This window comes from Corvus kubaryi, unplaced genomic scaffold (genome assembly GCF_017639235.1).
Source record: "Corvus kubaryi isolate FWS band 111438036 unplaced genomic scaffold, C.kubaryi_AGA036_p1.0 37249, whole genome shotgun sequence".
NCBI classification, from domain to species: Eukaryota; Metazoa; Chordata; class Aves; order Passeriformes; family Corvidae; genus Corvus; species Corvus kubaryi.
In genome coordinates, this window is record NW_024581072.1 from 261732 (window position 1) to 282524 (window position 20793).

Below are 20793 nucleotides of genomic sequence, written 5' to 3' on the forward strand. Positions count from 1 at the left end.
GCACTGTACAGAAATGCCAAGAGCACCATTTCTGTGAATTCTAGGCACTTCGTATTTCATTACGGTTATTGTTTGTTTTGTTAAAGGTTCGTTAATGGGAGAAATAGGGGAGAATGGCGGGTGGCCGAGTCGACGTCAGCCCGGGGGAAGCTTAGCGCAATAGCCGAGCTGCCAGCAGCGGTGTCTCAGCCCGGGGTCCGTGTCCGCACACTGCCCAGTGGGTGGTGCTGCGGGCACAGCTTGGTTGGCGGCCCAGCCCGACGAGCCCCGCTCCGCGGCCGCCGCGTCCCCGGCTCCAAGCCCCGGGGCCGGCCGGGATCGGGGAGCCGCGGCTGCTGTGCTGCGCTCCGAAGGGTTAAAAGCCTTCGAGCCCCATGCGTGGGAGGGGTCGGGGCGGTGTGGGGAGAAATGCAGAAAAAGTAGGTCAGCTGCGGCCAGCGGCGGAGCGGGACGGGATGGGACGGGCCAGGGGAGCAGGGGCTGGCGGGGGGCGCTCCCTGGCCGGGGGCTGCAGGCGCTCCCGCCCTGACTCCAGGCGTCTGCAGACAATTTGCTCCCAGCCATTAGCAGGTACTCATAGCATTTACAACTCGATAGCTCTACCGCTCGGTACACATTTGTATTTTGGTAAATACACGGACACATTCAAGGAATTTCGGAGGGGGAGGGGAAGCGGGGGGGGGGAGGAGGGGTGGGAAGGGCACTGGAAATTAGAAGTGAAGCACAGTTTGAAACTCTGCCTACACCACAGCTTTTATAATCAGCTTGTGACATGCTTGGCACTAAACACTGTTTATGTCCACAATTAATGCAGTTAATACTAGGTTAGTAACTGTGGCAGCCAGCCACGTGCATCACCTGGCACATGGGTGCCTGCTCCCAACCGAAGAGGCAGGCTTTGCTCTTCAGCGCACACAGCCAGGCCAGTTCGAGCACATCTGGAGCCAGTTTAACTGGGGCCTCCCTCCAATGCAGCACTCAGCATTGCCAGTGTGTTCTTTCACACAGAACGCTATAGAAAGGGGAGAAAAATTAGGACAAAAATGGGAGTGAGAGAGGATTAAAAAAATGGAAGTGCAAGGCTCTTTCCAATGGATGCCACCCTGTCACACTGGGCTTCACAGCCTGCCTGAACAAGACCCTGCATCAGGGAGCCCCTAACGGGGCCTCCAGAACCAGTTTGACCAGTTCCTGTTTCTCCTATCTCTCCATGAGGTTGGATGTCTCAGCGAGCATTACACACCTGTAGCTGCTGCTGGGCATCTGTTTTCTCCACCCGATGAGGGGCAGTGGCAAGGCTGTTCTCGATAAAAGGTGGTTCACATAAGGACTGTACACATACCAATCCTAAGCATGCAATCCCAAGTAAAATTTTCCAAAAAAGTTTTTCTCAAGACTGAGTCACCATGTTGCAAGGAAGATTTTATGAGCTGGTTTGCAAAAATTCATTTGTACTTTTTGGGTGGGAGGTGAATTTTGAAACTGAATTTTTACAAAGTTCGAAAGCTCTGGCAAGACTTCTGCATCCAGTTCAGGGGTTCCTTGGGAAATCCAGTATCTTCAAACATTGCATCTATGTCGGGGCATACGCCTACAGACCTGCTCACTAATGCACCAGGCACACCGGTTACATGACCTGTTCTTCCTTTGTGGCCACTTACCACTCCAGTGAGAGCAGAATATACGTGCGAATCGGTCACTCATTAAGTAACGTCACTATCATCTGTCACGTGCTTGTTCACTTATCTGTTCCCCAAGGAGAAGAGTGTTTGTTTTGAGATTTTACATGCCCCTAAACATTTATTCCAGTAATGTCAAGGTCAAAGAAAGGTGTTCTTCACTTGCAGTAGGAGCTGGTGTAATCTGAGATAAAGTCCCAGAGGAAAGGAAGCCTACTTCACAGTCATGGCTTGGCCATCGAAAACAAATGCCTTCTGCACAGACACACATAATCCTTCATCTGGAGGGCTACCTCATGCTAGAAGAACATCCCTATCAACCTTCATCCTATAACCCAGTTCTTCATATAGTCTGAAGTGATCTGGCATATCAATTCCCACTTTCCTTGGCATGGTTGCATTAGAGGTAATCTCTGTATCTCATTTCTGTTCTGAACAAGTCCACAAATACTAGAGGCATAGCTTCTTCAGTAATATTTTAATAAAAATTGTTAGTATTCTCTTACTTTGTGCTGGGCAAAAGGGAAAATTCAGCTTGTTTGTTGTTTTGGTTTTGTTTGGGGTTTTTTTAATTTAGCTACAAATTCACTAAAGGAAATTAATACTTCACAGGATACAAAAGAATACAAAAGACCACACGTGTTTGCTGTTACTGTTCTCCAGACTTCTTTCCTTTATTGCATTCTTAGTCACGCATTACTTCGTTTTTACCTGCAAGAGGGTAGCAAGAGGGTAGCAAACACATGGCAACACATGCTTTAAAGTGTGCTATTCTTTCCTGTTTCAAGGTTTTAGGAGTAACTTTACTGCACATGCCTCCAAAATGCACCAAGAAACCCAAAATAACTGGCTCTTTACCAGAAAAAAAAAAAACCCACTGAAAATGATCTTCAGCTGAGATACTTTTCATTTAGACATGCTTAAATACCACAGAATTAACACTGCATATAGACAACAAAAGGGTTACACACTCATCAGCAATTAAAAAAAAATCATCTATCAATGGAAAAATGCAAATGTACAAAAAGGGATTGTGTCCAAACAATGCAAGGATTATGAGGAAAGAAACTTCTATGCCCATTGAAGGGAAGTGGCATCCTATGCAGGGTGCAATCATTGGATATACTAGAGAGATATTTTATCTCCTAAATAATGAAGAAGGGGGATTAGTTGGAGTCCCTCTTCATTGCTGAGTAAAACTGCTCACCATTTTTTCATCAATGCAAACTTGTGTTTAGGAAGACAGGATAGTGTATGACAAATACTGCCTTTCCCTGCTGTTGAGCTCATTACTATACTAATTCAGGTAGGAACACTTCCCCTGCTTAAAATGTCTGTCCTATCCATTTGCCTGCTGAGGATAATCAGAGTGTTTAATTCTGGTGCATTGCCCCAACTCCTGGGATGGCCTGATTGAAGTCAATGGAGCTAACATTAGTTAGTGGGTTTATAAGTGGGATTCCTTGGACTCACTGCTGTTCATTATATATTTTAAAACTTCAAAAATGGAAATGCACAAAGCTGAGAACAGACACGGAGTATATCTGGTCTTATCATTGAAACATTGTGTGTCAATTATCGTGTCCATACTAATGAAGTTAGTCAGACACACTCTTCTATGTGCAGCTGGAGGGCACTGATTGCAGGTGTAGTTCTCTTGGATAACTCCTTGTTGGAAGAAATGTGTGGGAAGCCCTGGTTTCAATACAGTGGTGAAGACAATGGAAATCACTACAGTCAATTGGCAGAGAGGTCATTTTAATTTATAGTTAAATCTAAGAGTAAGTCTGATGCACTGATGTGCTCGTAGGGAGCCTTTCTCTCTGCCCAAGTGGCTGCAGTGTACTTCATTTCTTAGCAGCATGTTCAGGAAGAATCAAAGAGTGGGAGAGCGAGCCAAAGGATACCTAGGCACACTGGTCAGTGGAAGAGGAATGTAAACGTGGAAGGCAAACATTGCCACCACCCACAGCCAGATATCAGACCCATGAGCAGCTATCAACCCTCAGAATAAGCACTACCTGTGGTAGTCAATAAACAGTCGGACCACATTTTACCAGCTGAAAAAGTAAGAAAGGAGAATTTTTTCACTTTCGATTTCTTCATCCTGTTTCCTCAGATATGCAGGAGTTACAAGAGCAAGGGATCATTATAAGATAGTCTTTGACCCACAATATAGAATAATTGCCCTGTTAGTTATAGTTGTAACTGTGTGGGGCAGAGCTAACTAAAATGTGCGCCTTCAGTCATTTGTTGACTAACCCAGTCTTTGTGGCCAACTCATGCACGTTCCACTGCAAATGCTTTTGATAATGCTGCTATAAAGGCTTGTGAATGTCAGTGTAGGAGGGCAAAATATTTTGAGCTGCTCAGCTTCACTTTATAAATATTTTTGGAAGCCACCAGTGTGAAATGCTCCATTCACATTCAGCACTGAAAAAAATAATGGCTTCTTCTAAAACAAAGACACATCTGTCAGTGCAGTAGAGTATATGAATTTACATAATCTGCAGCACAGAAAAAGTACTTTCTCAAACAAATTAAGTCAAAGCAGGCAGAGAAAGAACAGCATGAAGCTCTCTATGCAATGTCAACAATAATTAACAGAGTACTTTATAGTCTGCCAGTGCTTCCCGTGAATAAGGTACTCTCAGACATTTGGTATGAACAGGCTGCCCTCCTGTTTCTCTGCTGCAATCCAAAGCTGCAAGTCTTCGCTTTTACTGGCTAGCCTATTATTAACTTTTTCAATGTTGTATGCCACCCAACATTTCCCCTTAGAAGGACAAAGGGCAGAGGGCATGAAGACACTGTTGCAACTGCTGCAGGAATTCATGGGGTTTGCTTTGCCATGTCATACTGGAAAATTCAGGGAATTTGCTTCTTTCTCAGATGCATCAAAATAAAAAAATGAACAAACAAACAAGAAATAAAAACCAAACAAACCCAAACACATTGCACTGTGCATAGAACTTGTTAATCCTTCTATTCCTCAGGTTCCCTGTTGATACCTTGGGAGAAGGCTGCTTTCTTGTTTCCCTCATAAATGCATAAAACATTTGGAAGTTTTCTTCAGCTCCTACTGATTCTCCAGGGACACAGACTGCAGACATTTTGAATCATGGAGTCTCTTCTCTTAGGCTGCCCGGGCACAAAATGCAGAACTGATGTGAGCCTGCTTTTGCACACAGAATAGCACTGTATTGCTCCTGTACCTCTGAATTAATCACACTGCCTTTGCAGGTTAGATTTCCAGTATTGCCACAGAACGGGACACTCCTGACATCTTTCTCTCTTTACAAATGGTAAAACTGCAGCCTTGTCTAGAGCAGAGGGATTTCCACAAGTTTTTTCCTTCTAGACTGATTTTGACTGATTTCTTCCATGTGTAAGAGTGCTCAGAAGGTTGTCAGGGAGACAACTGTTGACACAGCTTTACCCTGGTATTTGAAGGGCTTGGGCAGTTGAGTGCTTTTCAGCAGATTGTGCATTCGTGCAGATGCAAGCACACTGGCAGAATACAGACCTGACTTTTTCATTTGCCAGTCCGAGCTCACAAGAAAGCAGTACCTCCAGACTGCAGCTGTGAGAGGAGGCCAACATACCTCAGCTAGTGTTACTAGTTTGAGCAACAGAAAAAACCTGGTGACCAAAAGTCAAGTGCAGTCAGTGTGAGACACAGGACTTATTTGGAAGGTTTGCCTGCACTGTGTGCACTGCTACTAGTACTTCAGGTGGTTGTTTAAACTCATCCAGGCCAATATAAAACACTGTAATAATGCTTCTCTGATGCCAGCATCCTTTGTAGAGTACAGCCCTGAGCCCAGAAATTCCCATCAGCCTGCAGTCTGTGCCATTGCCTCCAGCTCCTCTGTGGATCTCAGTGCTTTCTTCCTTTGCCTCCTGCAAGCTGTGACCAAAATTAAATCAAAACCAACCATCACGTTCCCTGAATTGGTGTAAAGGTTGAAAATAAGCATAATAAACTTTGCACTGACTGTGGCTAATTAGCACACAGGCAATCATTTATGATTAACCCATGCAAAATGTTTGTTATTAGCACAAGAGCTGAACGCTACACTACACAGCAAAGGTCCAGGGCACAGAGAAGTTAAGTAACTTCCTCAGTTTGATGCAGCAATTCAGTGACAGAGGTAGAAATAGGCCACTCAGTTTTCTCTCTCAAAACAGGTCTAATCTCTAGATCATACTTTGATCTCCCTTTAGCAGCAGAAAATAAACCCCCTCTGTTCATGGTATAAGTCTTTACAGAAATTACTTTCAAGTTACAGACTCACCATTATCACATCACTGCAAGATCAAACAAAGAGGGGGGCAGTAGGACAGGAAAAGAAGGGTTACTTTGTGTCGTTTACTTCTACAGTCTACTCAACCAAGCCAAAGAGGAAAAACTTTTTTTTTTTCAGACAGATGTCTTTTACAGCACATCAAACACTTCTCATGGGCGTATGTCAGAGGCATTTTACTACAAAGGCTTTGTCCTTTGCATTCACAGCAGCCCGGATGTTTATCAGGATTTTCCATTCCCTAAATTCAAGATCATATTGGGATCTGCATTAAGATGGCAGCAGAAGTACATCAACAAAGTACAGAATTCTTAGTAAAAAAAAAAACACTAGCAGAACTTGTTCCTGCGCTAAGGCTGTGGTGGGGGAGTTCCTGTGATCTCTAAAGGGATGTCTGGAGAAGGAAACAGCCTGTTTTCAATGTGGTGGCTTGGACAAAGTCAGTATGAGGGAACAATTGTCTTTCCTAATGGATTTACTTCTAGTAAATGTTTAAGTCCTCCATGCAAAGCATGTGGCTGCAATATCACGAGGACAACATCCCATTATTTACTACATAACATCTCATGTCCATATTGTGCTCTCAATGTGCCTGCAGCAACCCTATGATTTGTTTATTCATAAGTGCAGTTTGTAATTCTTTAAATTATCTAACACAACAAAGAACATTACACACAGCAACGAACTACATTTAACATTGCTACATACTCTTCCTCTCTTAGGCCAAGACTCAACAGCATCTTGCATTTCGTCTTTTCTCACCCCGTGCTCTGGTGTGCATAATCTCAGTCCACAAATTACTACAGGATCAAAAAACTCTTGTATCCTTCCCGGACAAGGTGTTCTTCTTTCTAGGAACAAACCAGTCACTGAGTGTTGTTCTAAGGCAGAACTCCCAGCCTGTCTGCCGGTAGAACGGCACAGTAGAGGATAGAGCATGCTCCCCCGCAAGCTGCTGGATCTGCTCCACTCCCTGAGAATGGTCATGCCTGAAGGTTTCAAATCACCAAGACATGTCAGCAACAGTAGAAGCACCTGTCCCCAAACCCAATACTTCACTCTTTTCACGTAGGATGACACTGAGCTCCCACAAAACATTCTGTTCCCCGACATCACCACATATTTAAATGCTTCACTTGAGAGGAAATTTCATTGTAAGCCAGAAGGACACCATGCTCCAACACTCACTGCAGAAAAAGAGGATAGGCAGAAATAGCAGAGATGTCTGAGGACCCTTCTTTTGCTTCTGTTTGGAATATAAACATCTCACAATTCTTCTCTATGCCAATTCTCTTGTAGATTGAAGTAACTGTTTTCCAATTTTAGTGGTCCTAGTTTCTCAAGAAGGCAAGACATTGGGTAATCCTATACTTTACTGTCTGCCTACCACCACAGCTACTGTGTAGTCTCACACAGCATTTGTGCATTGCCCTTGCATTCACCAGCAAGGAACGAACAGACCCATCCCTCAGGCTCCAGCAAATGTGTATCTGCAGAGAAGGAGACCCATGTCTGTTACTGGTAGCAGTTAACTCCTCCCCCAGTCAGTCTGAACAGCCTCTCTCTCCAGGTTAAACCAAATGGCTCTGGTTCTGTCTCAGAGATGAGTGAATGGATGTGCCACCCCAAAACTCCCACCTCTCAGATCATATACTACTAATGTGAAAACAGTGGGTAAGCTTCTGGCAGCTCTTCCTCTTTAAAATGGGCTGGGGAAAAGCAGCATGTAATTTTCTGGCAGCAACACTGGAACAGTAAAACTAATGAGTCCCCACAGCTATTCCCACCTGTTCTTAGAGCAATATATATATTGGATATATACCCACCCATGAGTTTATCTGTGACATTAACTCAAATTATAAAAAACTCCCAAAACCAACCCGACCCAGACCCCAGACTTTCCTGCACAGGAAAAACAGTGTAAAAGAGCAGGTGGAAATTTCACCTATTTCCACATCTTGCTTAAGTTGGGTCTAAGCTCCTTCCATAGAACAGAAAAAAAGCAGGACAGATGTGTCAGCAGCAGCATCGACCCAAGGGTGATACTCACCAGAAATACTGTAGTACATTAATATGGAGCAAGATGAGGGTGAGTCAGCAAAAGACGTTTGTCTTCTATGCAGAGTCCTAAAATTTGGCTCTCTGTCACAGGAAATTACACTAATACTGAATCAGAGTTCTGTACACATCATCGTCCTGTACAGATGTTTTCCATGGTGAGGAAGTTGTTGTTAGGTAGGTTTTACAATTTTATGCAATTATTTTATTTTAAAATGTGTCCTAGAGCATCCAGTTTTCCTTGAGCAGGAAAGTATCTGAAGTATTTATGATTTCTATTCTCTCCAGTAAAAACTCTGACCAACACAGTCCAAGGATAGATGCAACAGCCCTTCCATATTCTACCTGGAAAAGACAAATAATTTGCAACTATTCTCTAACAAAATATACAGAAGATAAGATGAAAGAACTGAAAAGGATCAGTGGAATGCTCAAAAAAATGGAGATTTATCTCATGACAAATGCACTAGGATTTTTTCTGAGATATTTTTCATTTTTTCCATATAAATTTTTTTGTTAGTTGACATATTTTCAGAAGGAATATACTAATTTTAGAATGCTTCTATTATGATTGGAATAGCCAAGCTTTCTGTGCTCCAGAAACTTTAAAAAAAAATGGGAAATTACTGTTAAAAAAGTCCTGAAGATTTTAGAGGTTGGCAGGGTGTTAATTAAAACTCATCTGTAGCAAAACATGTTTAAAATTTATTTCTTTTAATAGCTATTGAATGTTGAAAGTCCAGTAAAGGAGATATGCTGATAATAGAAAAATCATCCCTTTTGCAAATAATAACAGTAATGAGGCATTATTGCACAAGAGGAAAAAGAAGAAGAGCATTTCATCCTGTGCAATGTACAACAATCCTGGATACTCTTTCCCCTTAGACAATATGGCCTTTGGCAAACTGTGATGTTATCCAGGTCTTTAAATAGTGAAATTTTCAAACAAAAGATTGTGTAAAAAAGATTTGAAGAAGATATATATCAATGATGGCGCTTGGAAGAAGCCCAACAATGAAAGCAATTCTTGTTTTCTAACCTGGAGAACAAGCTTTCTATAAACACACACAGTGAAGATTACCCCAGTAATGAAGCAAAGTGATGAAGTAAAACAGGGTACACATACTATGCTTGAAAATGTTTCAGACTTTCAGATATTCTCAACCAAGATGCGAGCTATCTGTCACAGATACATTTGGGATGTAACATCGGTTGAAGTCTGTGGATACAACCTTGCTGCTACATCAATACAATACCATGTTTCCCAAATTATTCTGCTTCCTTTCATAGCTACTTCTGGGTGGAAACATTTCTACTATCTTTTCAGTAGCCCATAAGTCAGCATTGCATAGAGTGGAGTAGCTGAATTGCAGTTGTTTTAGTGTTTAGTATTGCGTTCTCCTGGTGTGTGCTGTTTTTATACATTCAGTGCTAGTTCTCAGATTGAGGCTTTAGCCTAACTACAGGGGGAAAAGGAAGGGATGTTTAGTCTTTGCAAAAGCCAAACCAAAGCTGTTTTAGTGCCAGGTCCCATTTTTTCTGAACCCTGAAAGCTAAAGCCTGGATGGTTTGGATAAGTGCTTCTAATTCTAGCATACCCCTATTTAAAACAAGAGGGAGGATGTGTTTTTAAAAAGCTAAAACCAGTATGGTCTGCAATGAAGTCTCTGAAGACATTTAGGGAGGATTCAGATAAACAATTCCATTCCTCTCCCCACCCCTTATATTTCTCATTAATTTTTATCTTATCCCTTCCTTGCTTTCTATCTTTCAGTTATTGTTTGCTTCCTCTCAATTTCCAATGGAGCTTGAAATTAGATTTCCTTTACCTACTTGTTAGTGAACGAAGCTCTGAACCACACATTTCAGTGAAAGTTAACTCCCAGACTCAATCACTGAATTATCTTCCACCTCTGTACCTGAACTGGCTGAAACCACACAGAAGAAATTACTGTGTGTGCCTGTGTCCATCTCACACCATCATTATTTGATTGTTGGAAGGATAACTCTGGGTTTAGTTGGACAGAAATAGAACCACCCAATTGTAATGGTTTTAGTCTCCATTTATGACAGCAGAAATTGGGCCACACTGTTACTCAAGATAGAAACAGCACTCATTGTCACAATTTATAACTTCATCAGGAGTTAACTTGGGAACTGCAAGCTGGCAGCAATAACTCATATATTGCTGCAAACTGTATTTTCATAATTTCTGTTGATACTGGCAAAGTGCTTGTTTTGGCTTTCTGCATGTTGCAGTCATTAGTATAATATAACATAGCCACTCAGATGTATTTAGGGGAAGGTCATTTTTATACAAATTATTATGTACTGGGAAGTTAAATAAACAAGCAAGTTAAAGACATCAACAATCCCACTCCTTGATCCATGCGAAACTGCATTTTAAACACTAGTTGGTTAAATTGGAGGAAAAGTCAAGCAGTGATTATGACAGTTTGAAGAGAGAGGACATTGCATTTCCTTTTATTTGAGGACTCACCTGGAATGCTAGTCCTTGAAAATGGCTAAATATATCCATAAAGCTAGAGGTGTTCAAAGACAAGTTAGAGCACACTTGGTCACTATACCATTAGCAAGATTACTCACCCTTCGTGAGTAATAATGAAAATTCGTAATCGTAATAATGAAAATTTCCCATTGAGATTTCACTAAGCAGAAAGTACAGTATCCTGACTATTTATTAACAGCTCTTTGGAATGCATTTCCAAGGCACAAAAGGACACTGACCTTGAAAATAGTATTTGGGTGGAAGTAAATGTCCATGGTTTTCATTTTGCAAGTTTGTAACCATAAAAGTTACAAAACAAGTCACTTTTGAGAAGTACTCATCTTTTATGCTCATTAGATTGCAATCCAGCGATGACTGAACATGATATTTAAACAGTAGTGTTTTTGCCAATGAGTTGCATGATCAACACGAACTGCTAATGTTTTCTATTCTAAACCTTCTCAAAATGTCAAGTGTTCTTGTCAGCTGAGTGGAAGTGGCATAAAAGTAACTTTTGAAGTTGTTGTTGATGAGATACCCTTGGGAAACTCAGTATATATACTGAAATGATATTCACAATATTCTCTAATCTCCCCTGCTGCAAAAGAATTAGGCTCCCAGCTCACATTTCCATTGATGGTATTGTAGCACAGTCTGTGTCTTCCTTCCAAAAAAGACACTGAGCATTCTTGAATAACACAGGTCTAGTGTCCTGAATTTTCTCAAGTGGCAAGAAAATAAAAACGTAAAATAAATTCCTTTTGAAAACCTAGACCTGGTAACTAACTCTGTTACAACCCTCATAATTGCAGCACTTTTAATTTTTATATTTCTTTTTACACAGCAGATCACCAGAACAGCAAAAAGATTCACAGTTGTCTGAGTCACCCTGGCTATAGCAGATTCACTGTTTCTTCAGTCCCAGTTTCTTCTGGGCCTTAAAACATCAGAGAAAGGTAAGAAAACTGGTGCATTACCTAAGGTCCTTCCCAAGGACCTTGCCTGGGCTTACTCCCTGCTACTCATGGTCATGGTGTGTCAACCTGTACAAGCCATACAGAGCTATTTCCAGCAACAAACTGAGGCACAACTTTGATGCATCCGTCCAGAGGTCTTGCAGCCTCAGTCAGGCGCCTCCGGAGCTCTATTGGCTCTTGCAGTGCGCAGTTTGATTTCACCCTATTACAGCAGGAAGAACCATGGGCTTCTAGGTTTTTGGCCCAAACCAGTGCTGGTAATGTTTGTTACACCCTTTACAGCAAAAGCCATGAACTAGTTTGCTTCTAAAGTTCCAATGAAGTCAGGATCATCACCGAAACTTATTTCCAGTGCCATGGGTTTCATGTGTTGCAGAATGTCAAGATCAGGTGTTTTTTGGAGTCCCATTTTTGACTACCAAACACAATTTTTTACCCAAAAATCTAGTTAGACAGGTGGAAATTTATGGACTACGAGCACAGGGACTGCACACTTGTGATCGGTGTTTGGTACTTTAATCACACATCACACAGTCACAGAATGGGTCCGGCTGGAAGGGACCCCAGCAGGTTATCTGGTCCAACTTTCCTGCTCAAGAAGGGCCATCCCAGAGCACATGGCATGGGATTGTGTCCAGATGGTTCTTGAATATATGAGGCCTTTCCCTCAGAAGGTGCTGAAATGCTCTAAAGTCTCTGTTCACTTGTTAAAAGGCAGACTGGTATTTTTATGCTTTTGTTGCAGGCACAAGTGTCTGATTGCAGTAATAAATAATATTTTGGACAGGGAAACTCAGTTTTCAGTTTTAGCACACCACAGAAACTACAGTGGTGCAAAACATGTGTTTACAAAGATGAGCCTTTGTACATGACACTTCATGGGTAAAGTGAAAATAAGCATAAAAATCTAAAAGCAGGGTAGAATTTGGCATGTATTTTTATTATATCTGATTTTGTATCTGCATTTTTTCACTTGACCTGTAGCAAGCATTAGCTAGGATATCTCTTCCATTAAATAAACATTTCAGAATTTGAGTGCTTCAAATTGCTAACTGCTCATTTGTGATCATTTAGTAACACTTGGTGATGATGTTTCTATAACAAGTAGTTCATGTCTAAACTGGCTGAAATGTAAAAGTTCAAGCATGCTGGTAGAACAAGTTTGCCTCCTAAAAACATTTCAGGGTCATTTCACATGTTTGATTGCATCTGGTCTTATGACATTCCTGGATTTAAAAGCTTGTTTTCACCCAGGTAATACACAGTACTGCAGCCTCATTTGCATTGTATTCACAAACTTAGCGAGTGGGTTGAAAAATGCACAGGGATATTCAACAGCTAGGTTAACCCACATCCAGAGACATCCAGAATGTGGGTTACATTCAGGTAGAGGAGGTAGAAGAGTCCAGCTGCCACATCCAGGTCAATGAGATGCATCTGGGTTCTCAGCCCATCCTTGCCTCAGCTGGTTTCCTCTGTAAACCAGGCAACTGCGCCAGTTGGTGATGCTGCTTAGCAGCTCACTCTGCAAGCAGGGCACTTTCGCTGTTAGCCCCAACTGCTTATGCAGCCTTGACAATTGTAAAGCCTGGCATTTCACAATATCGACTTGCTGCCATGAAGTATGAAATTAATCTTTAGAACATCACATAACGTAGGAGCTTTCTTAATTAGTAACAAGGATCACAAACTCCTCAACGAAGTACAGAGCCATAAATGCAGTGAAAAACATCCTACCAGTATTAATTTTTAACTGGAACATCAGAAGCCAGGGGGCTGATTAGAAGCAAGAGGCTACTGATTTTTGTATGAAGTAATAGTAACTTTAATGCTTATAATTTTCAGGTGATTTATTTAATCTTCACACACACCCACAATGAAGGAAGGCAAAACAATTCTGTCTGTGCTACATGGGGATGACGAGGCAGCAAGAATACAGAATCTGCCCAAGGCCAGCATGAGAAGTCTGGAATGCCTGGCTGCCAGCCCCATTCTCAAAATACATCATTCCTTTCTAGAGGCAGCAGCTGCTTGTTCTCTGACACTTATAGAGCATCTAAGATTATTTCCATTGAAGTTAATAATCTGTGCAGTTCAGTGAGAACAAAATTGGGTCATAGATGTTTAAACTGATCCAGTTTCACTGAAGACTCCTGGTAAACTCATGATTACACACAACTCTGTAATTATCATGTTCAGTTTGGGAAGCTGACTGGCACATGCGGAAGGCTGGGGCAATAACACAGAAGCTGTGCACTCAGCTCTTTGTTCTGCCACAAGTATGGCCAGTCTTCTGGCCAGGGCAATTCCTGCAGCCTGAAATGAAGCTGAGGTTGCATGCACTCTGTGTATCCTCCTATGCCATCACTAGAGGTGTGTACCTTCTGAAGGAAAATCCAAACATTTCCCCAGCCTATGACCAATGCATGCACCAGAGACGTGAAGGCACAATACCTTGGGCAAAAGGGCTTCCTTTAGGATATATGGGCATCCATCTGCATTTCAGTTGTGTGATTGGATTGACCCTCCCATGACAAAGGCGGCATTGTGGGGTCCTAGGGAAAGTGGCTAAAAAGGGGGTATAGAGAGGAGAATTGTCCCAGCAAAGCAGGATACAGATTTGAAGCTGCAGGTAGGATATCCTTATTATGCTCTAGTCTCCTTGTGAGACCTTGGGCAAAACATGAACATTTCAACTTTTTTCCACAACAAAGCTAAGGATACTAATTTCTTTTTTTTTTTTTTAATGCTATGTTCACCAAAACTTGATAATTTTAAAGCAGCAGAATTGCATTGAAGCTGGTGGACAATATCTTGTGACTGCAAGAAAGCGCTTTTTGACTGCCATTGAGTTCCTGCACAAGCAGGACAGAGAAGCCAGGAGCCACTGACATTGTATATCAGGAACAGTAACATTTAAATGATCATGTTAATTTCCATTGAAGAAATTTGTCATTATTTTTTCTTTTTTGAGCAGTGGTAGGTAGGCAGAGTGAAAATGGATGTCAATCTAACTGCTTATTACAAACTTTCTCCTGCGTTTTGTACCATGTTTGGCCCTTACTATATGTCCAGAAGGCATACTGAGACACTATAGGCATTTCACTGGGGCAGTCCTGAGTTGCTGTGTAGTAGTTTGGACATCCTTACTGTCACTGAAGAAATGCAGGTACCATGAAAGGATAATTAAGCCCACCTAAGAATCCCAAAGTGTGTCAAACAGCTAACACTGAGTCTTGTGTAATAACCTACAATTAGCATGTAATGCCCAAGGCATTTCCACATTGACAACATGGTTTAATCCATTAATAAAGTAGGCTAAAATGATTATTATAGCTAATAGTATTTTTAACAGAAGTGGAACTACAGAAAAGAAGCTACAGAAACATATTGATTTCAGCTGTGCCTCCCTGACAAGTCTGTATAGATTTTGTTATTTATGGTCCATTTTTTCAAAAAGGACCCAAGGCAAATGTAGAAATCCCTGGTTGTATGAAATGGATGGTTGTGCATCAAAATGAGGGATTTGCATGTTTAACTGCCCATATCTGTATCCTTCTATCCAGTTTGCATATGCAAAGGCGAAGATTGTTATATTTATCAGTGCATAAATGAAAGAAGAGATAAATGACCTGGTTTGCGGAGGTGCTGAGCACATGCAGTTTCCATTTATTTCAACTGGAGTGTGAAAAACAGGCCCTAAGTGACTGGCTCAAGCTCACACAATGCATGATTGTCAGTGCCAGGAAGAAAACCCAGAAATCCTTCCAGTCTAATCCTCCCAGTCTAAATCCTCCCCAGTCTAAACTCTAGACACAGTCTCTCCAAGAAATAAGAAAAAAAAGAAAAAAAAAAAATCTGTACAATAGCCTGACCACACTCTTATTCCTATCTCAATTTGCTAAGAGAATAAAAAAAATAGGACATGAAAAACTCCTGCATAATCTTTAATGACTAGCAAATAATGCCAAGTAGGGCAAGTAAATATGTGTGAAGCATTGCTCACACACCCATCAACTTGCATGTGTGTCACAGATGGTTTTAGTGAAGAGCCAAAAAGAGGAGAGAAAGGAAAAGGAAAACAAGTCCACATAAAGAGTAAGCTAGAAAGAGAGACAAAGACATTCTGTGTTATTAAAAAAATCCCTTAAAAATGCTACAAAAACTAATGATAAAAAAAACCCCACTATTCCCTCTCCTTGATAACGTGTAGGCTAATCTCTACATAAATAGAAATAACAGCCCTTTGAAATGGCAATGATTTGCTTGGAAAACATTCATTAAAAACGTCCTGCAATTATTGACTCTATCATTATTTCTTGGCAGCAGCTGAGTCTCACTGCATCTTGTGTTGTTTTTCCAATGAAGAGCAGAGCATTGTTTGGGAAAAAAATCCCCACAAAAACAGAAACTGAAAAAAAAAATCAGACCAAAAAAACCCCACAAGGACATTGCATTTGAAATATGTGCTTGGTGACATGGAGCTGATTGCCCAAAGGAATCAGGATACATATATTTGTATTATTGTACACGTGAGTAGCTTGAATCATGTACTGCTCGCTCTCTTTGTTTGGATTATGCAGCTTGGCTGGGCAGCCATCCAAAAGATTCACATTAAATTCTAGCTATATTCAGCACAAAAGTCATCTAGCATCAGAGGATCAAAGTTACATCAACCAACAAGCACTAAGGAATTGATAAGCCACTAAAATTAGGTCATCTCCTAGCAGCTGCTTTTGATGGATGAAGTAGAATTTAGCCTCAGGTTTTCTATTTAAAGATCTGTTACACCATCTTTTCCTGCAGCTACAATGAGAACACAACAAAGTATAATGCTTCTGATTAAATGTTTAATCATTACTCTTTACTCTTCTGATTGTTTCTGCCATGGCACAGATTTACTGCACATACTATTTGCAGCTTTCCTAACCCTTTTTAAAGTGACATTAAAACAGTCAGGATTTTTAATTCCTTAGTTGAAAAACCTAATAAATTATTTTTAAAAAATGTGGATAAAAATCTTTCAATGCTGTTTACTTGCCATACTTAAAGAGACAGACTATCATTTACTGGAACTGAAAATGAGTATCTAAGCAATTATCCCACCACTTTGCCCACTGGAAGAATCACCATATCACTGGGAACTGTATGAATACAAAAGTACATATCTGTGCATAAGTACATGTGGGGCTAAGGAAATTCTTATGTTTTTATGATTTTATTTGTGGCTACTTTTTGGGAAATGATCTCATTAATCTAATTAACACATAATTTTAAAGGTACTAGCTAGTGCACTAAACTATCTTCGGTCATTAGCAACTGGCATTATAATTGCTAGAGTACAGCATATGCCCTACCAAGACATGTTTGTGGTATCAGGGTAGTACAAATAGTGCCATCATTAGCATCATTAGCATCAAAACCATGACACAGCTTTAGAAGAGAGTTCAAAAGGAAATAAAAAAACTGAGTTAGTTTCAAATGCACAGAACCTGCCCTTGACCTGTTCAGAAGGTCGGCTGGCTGCAGCCTGTGTAAAACACTGTTGTGTCATCATTTCATAAATGAAGCTAATGCAGGACTTCGTTGTCAGGGTTTTCCATACAACATCTCTCACATCTGTTAAAATCACTAGAATCTTATTCAAACAACCTTGAGAAACAGGAAGGGAAAAGAAACTACATCCGTCCAATGGAAAATATGAAGTAAATAGTCATCTGCCTTTTCAAGTAAAAAAATGATAGGGGGGAAAGACTGAAAAATATAGTACATGACAATGCCACATAAGACACATAACTTTCTACAAATGACAGACACATGCATGCTGCTCTATAGCAGTCATCCTCTGTGCTCCCTTCTGCCAGCCTTGTAAGTGGGCTGTTGCTGGGTAAGAGTCGTAAGAGGTTGAAACTCGCTGTCGTTTCCATTCCAAATTTGGTGTGCCCAGTCTTTATTACTTGTGAAAGCAACATTATGCACTGTAATTCAATGTATAGATCTAGCTTTTTCCAGCTACATACCTCTTCTTCAACAGAAAACCTAAACTGGGGTGGGGAGAGGGGGGAATATATAATAATATGTCTGGAGTAGACAACACATCTGAAACTTTTTCTTTGCAAGAAAGAATCTTTATGAGAAGAATGTAAATGAGTTTAATTTATCAGTTCTGCTTAGTACTGCATTCTGCGTGGATCTCAAGCTAATCAGCTTTGTCTTTTGCTCAGCGCCTCAGAGAAAAAGCCAGCCAGGGAGCCAGCTTGTAGGTGCCTAACTGGCTCATGGAGTAGGACATCTGGTGAGATGGGGATGCTTTGATGCCACATAAATTTCTGACAACCTCAGCTGAAGGCTGTCTGTCATAACATCTGCTGTCTTACTGTGCTATGACCATGCTATGCATTGAGCATATCTGATATTACACTATGTAAATCTTGGGATTTCAGTTTTGACTGGCCTAAGTAGAAGTAGGACAAAAGTGCCTCTTCTGTGCTCTAGCTGGCCTCCTTGGCATATCTTAGCATTAACATCCTTTCTGTTCATTTGTTTATTAACAGTTACCTCATCACCTCCTAATAACTGTGTGCTTAAGGCAAAACTGGCCAAAGATGCCAGAATGCAATAAGAGTTTGCTTACTTTGTGATATTGCATCTCTGCATCAATCTCGGGAAATAAACACAACGTCCTCTATTGTTAAACAAAATACCCAACCCTTTTCCCATGGAATAAAACCATGTATTTTCACTAGGTCCACAAAGTTTGTTTAACTGAGGACAGAAAAGAAGAATAACATTTGCAGGAGAAACTGTATTATCCTGGTAACTTTTTCTGGCAGTGGATCTCATTTAAAGTTAAAACAATTACTGAGTATTTCCTTCTTTCAAATTACTCTTATTCTTGACAGTGATAAACACTCATAAATGACAGTGGGAGTTTAGTATACATATTATACTGAGTCTGATGCTAATCTCAATGCAATGTAACATTACTTAACCCATGACCATAAACTAAAACTTGATTGTTCCAAAATGACCTGAGGCATTTTTGAAAAATCCAATGGGCCAATTTATAATTTGACACTTTGAAAAATTACTTTTTTAATGATTATTTGTTTCAAAAACTCTTTATTTTACCTGTTTCTTCTCCTAGGGTCTTTTGCTCCAACAAATCATGTGATGATCAGAATTTGGGGATAATCAAAGAAGGAAGAATAGCTGCCCTTCACTTTTGTGCCATTACCAGCTTTATCAACTGTAAATATCCTTGAAAAGTTAAATGGAGGTAGAAATAAAACACCACAAAAAAAAAAGAAAAGAAGTCAGTTCAGTAGTTTCTCATATTTAGGGCATTTTCTTGGTATACAATAGTTTCTAGTTTTGATAAAATGTTGTGGTTTTAAATATCAGATTTATCACTGTGATTGCAGAAACTGTACTTTGTTAAAAATAATGTGAGGAATGATTGAAAAAAGATCAAATCACATTATTATGAGCTGTAGTTCTATTCAGCAGGTATGAAAGCTCTAGTAGTTGTAGCTCTTCTTGCTTGCCCACACATGGTTGCTATGCATAATGTTCCAAAACACAAATGCACAAACCTGCTGGCAAGAGTCAGTAAAAAGAGGAGAATTGTGGTTTTAGATGTCCTTCTTAGATGAGAGGACCTGCTTCTTTTAGGTCTCTCTGTCTCTGCCTATGTCAGAAGAGTTGTGCCATCCTATCTGTGTCTTCTTGGAAGGGCAATATGTCCTACTTCCACTTAAAGGTTGAGGGTTTGGCAAGGAACGTCCTGATCTTCCAAGAGTGAACAAACATTGTGCAAGATTTCATTACAGAGATCCCAAGTTGCCAGCCTAAAATGCTTTACCAGGCAATCACTATTTCCTGGGTATGCTTATGAACCACAAGGAGCTTGATACTTACGCAGCTTGCAGTATGCTACGCATATCAAAATCAGCTACAAGATGGAAGAAGTGTTTATGGAAGAAAAGGTTGGTATACACTGACACATTTTGATGGGTCACTAGCCTAAAGAAGCCAAAGCAAAGATTAAGCTGAGAGTATGAGCTTTGGTTTGTGGTCTTGTGTGCTGAGGAACCAGCTGTGCCAGCTGTCTTTCAGAAAGTGTTCTTGTTGTTTTCCATACCCATGAACTGCACTGGAGAAGAAAACTGTGAAAAGAAAAATTAGACTCACAAAATCAAGCCCTTGAATCTGGGTAAATTAAGCAATAGGATTAAGGTTTTTCTCTGCCTCTTAATTGAGCCCCCCCCACCATGCTCCCCAAGCTCAGTTCCCATGGCCAGGTTCAGTTACACATCTCATACCTATAGACAAGTACATAATATAAAACATGGCCAGATATTCTTCTGCTGGAACCTTGCCTTCTTTCAGTGAAGGGGCAGCTACTCAATACTTATGTTTATCCTACTCATTCAGCATGAGATCTCGGGTGTCATTTGCTGCATGCTATTTAAACCCTACGAGCAAAAGAGAACTTTTCTTTTTCTTGGGCTTTTATCTGGTTTCTACATCATAATGTTTCCTGTTTTGGTTTTCTTTTTTTCCCTTTAAATAAACCTGAATACATTTACTAAAAGTGTGATGTCATTACTAGCATTTTTAGATGCACAAAAAGATGAGTTTCAGTGAGAAAAAAGTTAAATTTGTCTATACTGTAAGCTAATTTGTGTGGCCAGTTTGAGTTGCCAGCTACAATTCTCAGTACTCAAGAGCACTCTATATTTGCTGAATATGATTCTCACTGCCATCAGTTTCTGCTGTGAGGGTTTATTATTTCTGCATATCAGATCAACACCTCTAAACATGGATATTCCTAAATGAAGAACCTACTGTTCTTCCTCACCCATCCAGGATCCTTCTCTTCACCTGCTATTTCTCACCTTTTCACTGACTGCATTGCACCAAAGCTGCCATCTTCCCCCTCCTACCAGGCCAGTAAGATTTGGATTGTAGCAAGGGCAGCATATTTCCTCTTGTGTCTAGTTTTTAGCTCCAGATAACTGCTGACAGCAGCAATTTCAAGGGAAATTTGCAATGAAGTCTCTACTCATATTTGTGTATGTGTATGTATGTGTATGATGTGTGCGTAGCAGAGGTGACAGAAGTAGAAAATTATCATTTTCCCTTATCTTTATCTAGTATCTTGTCTAAAACACTTTGATCACATCTCCTTTTCTATCCTGCAGCTTGTTGTTGAAGCTATAGAACCCAGTTTGGGGTGCTCTACCCCTTTAACCTTTCCC

The 20793-nt window shown here is 40.6% G+C and overlaps 1 long non-coding RNA gene across 1 annotated transcript; it reads left to right on the forward strand.

Moving 5' to 3' along the window:
• Positions 1-440: 440 nt before the first annotated feature.
• Positions 441-19698, forward strand: LOC121662347. The gene is made up of 3 exons (XR_006015258.1): positions 441-570; positions 11398-11509; positions 18678-19698. It is a non-coding gene; the product is annotated as an uncharacterized LOC121662347 (long non-coding RNA).
• The last annotated feature ends 1095 nt before the right edge of the window (positions 19699-20793 follow it).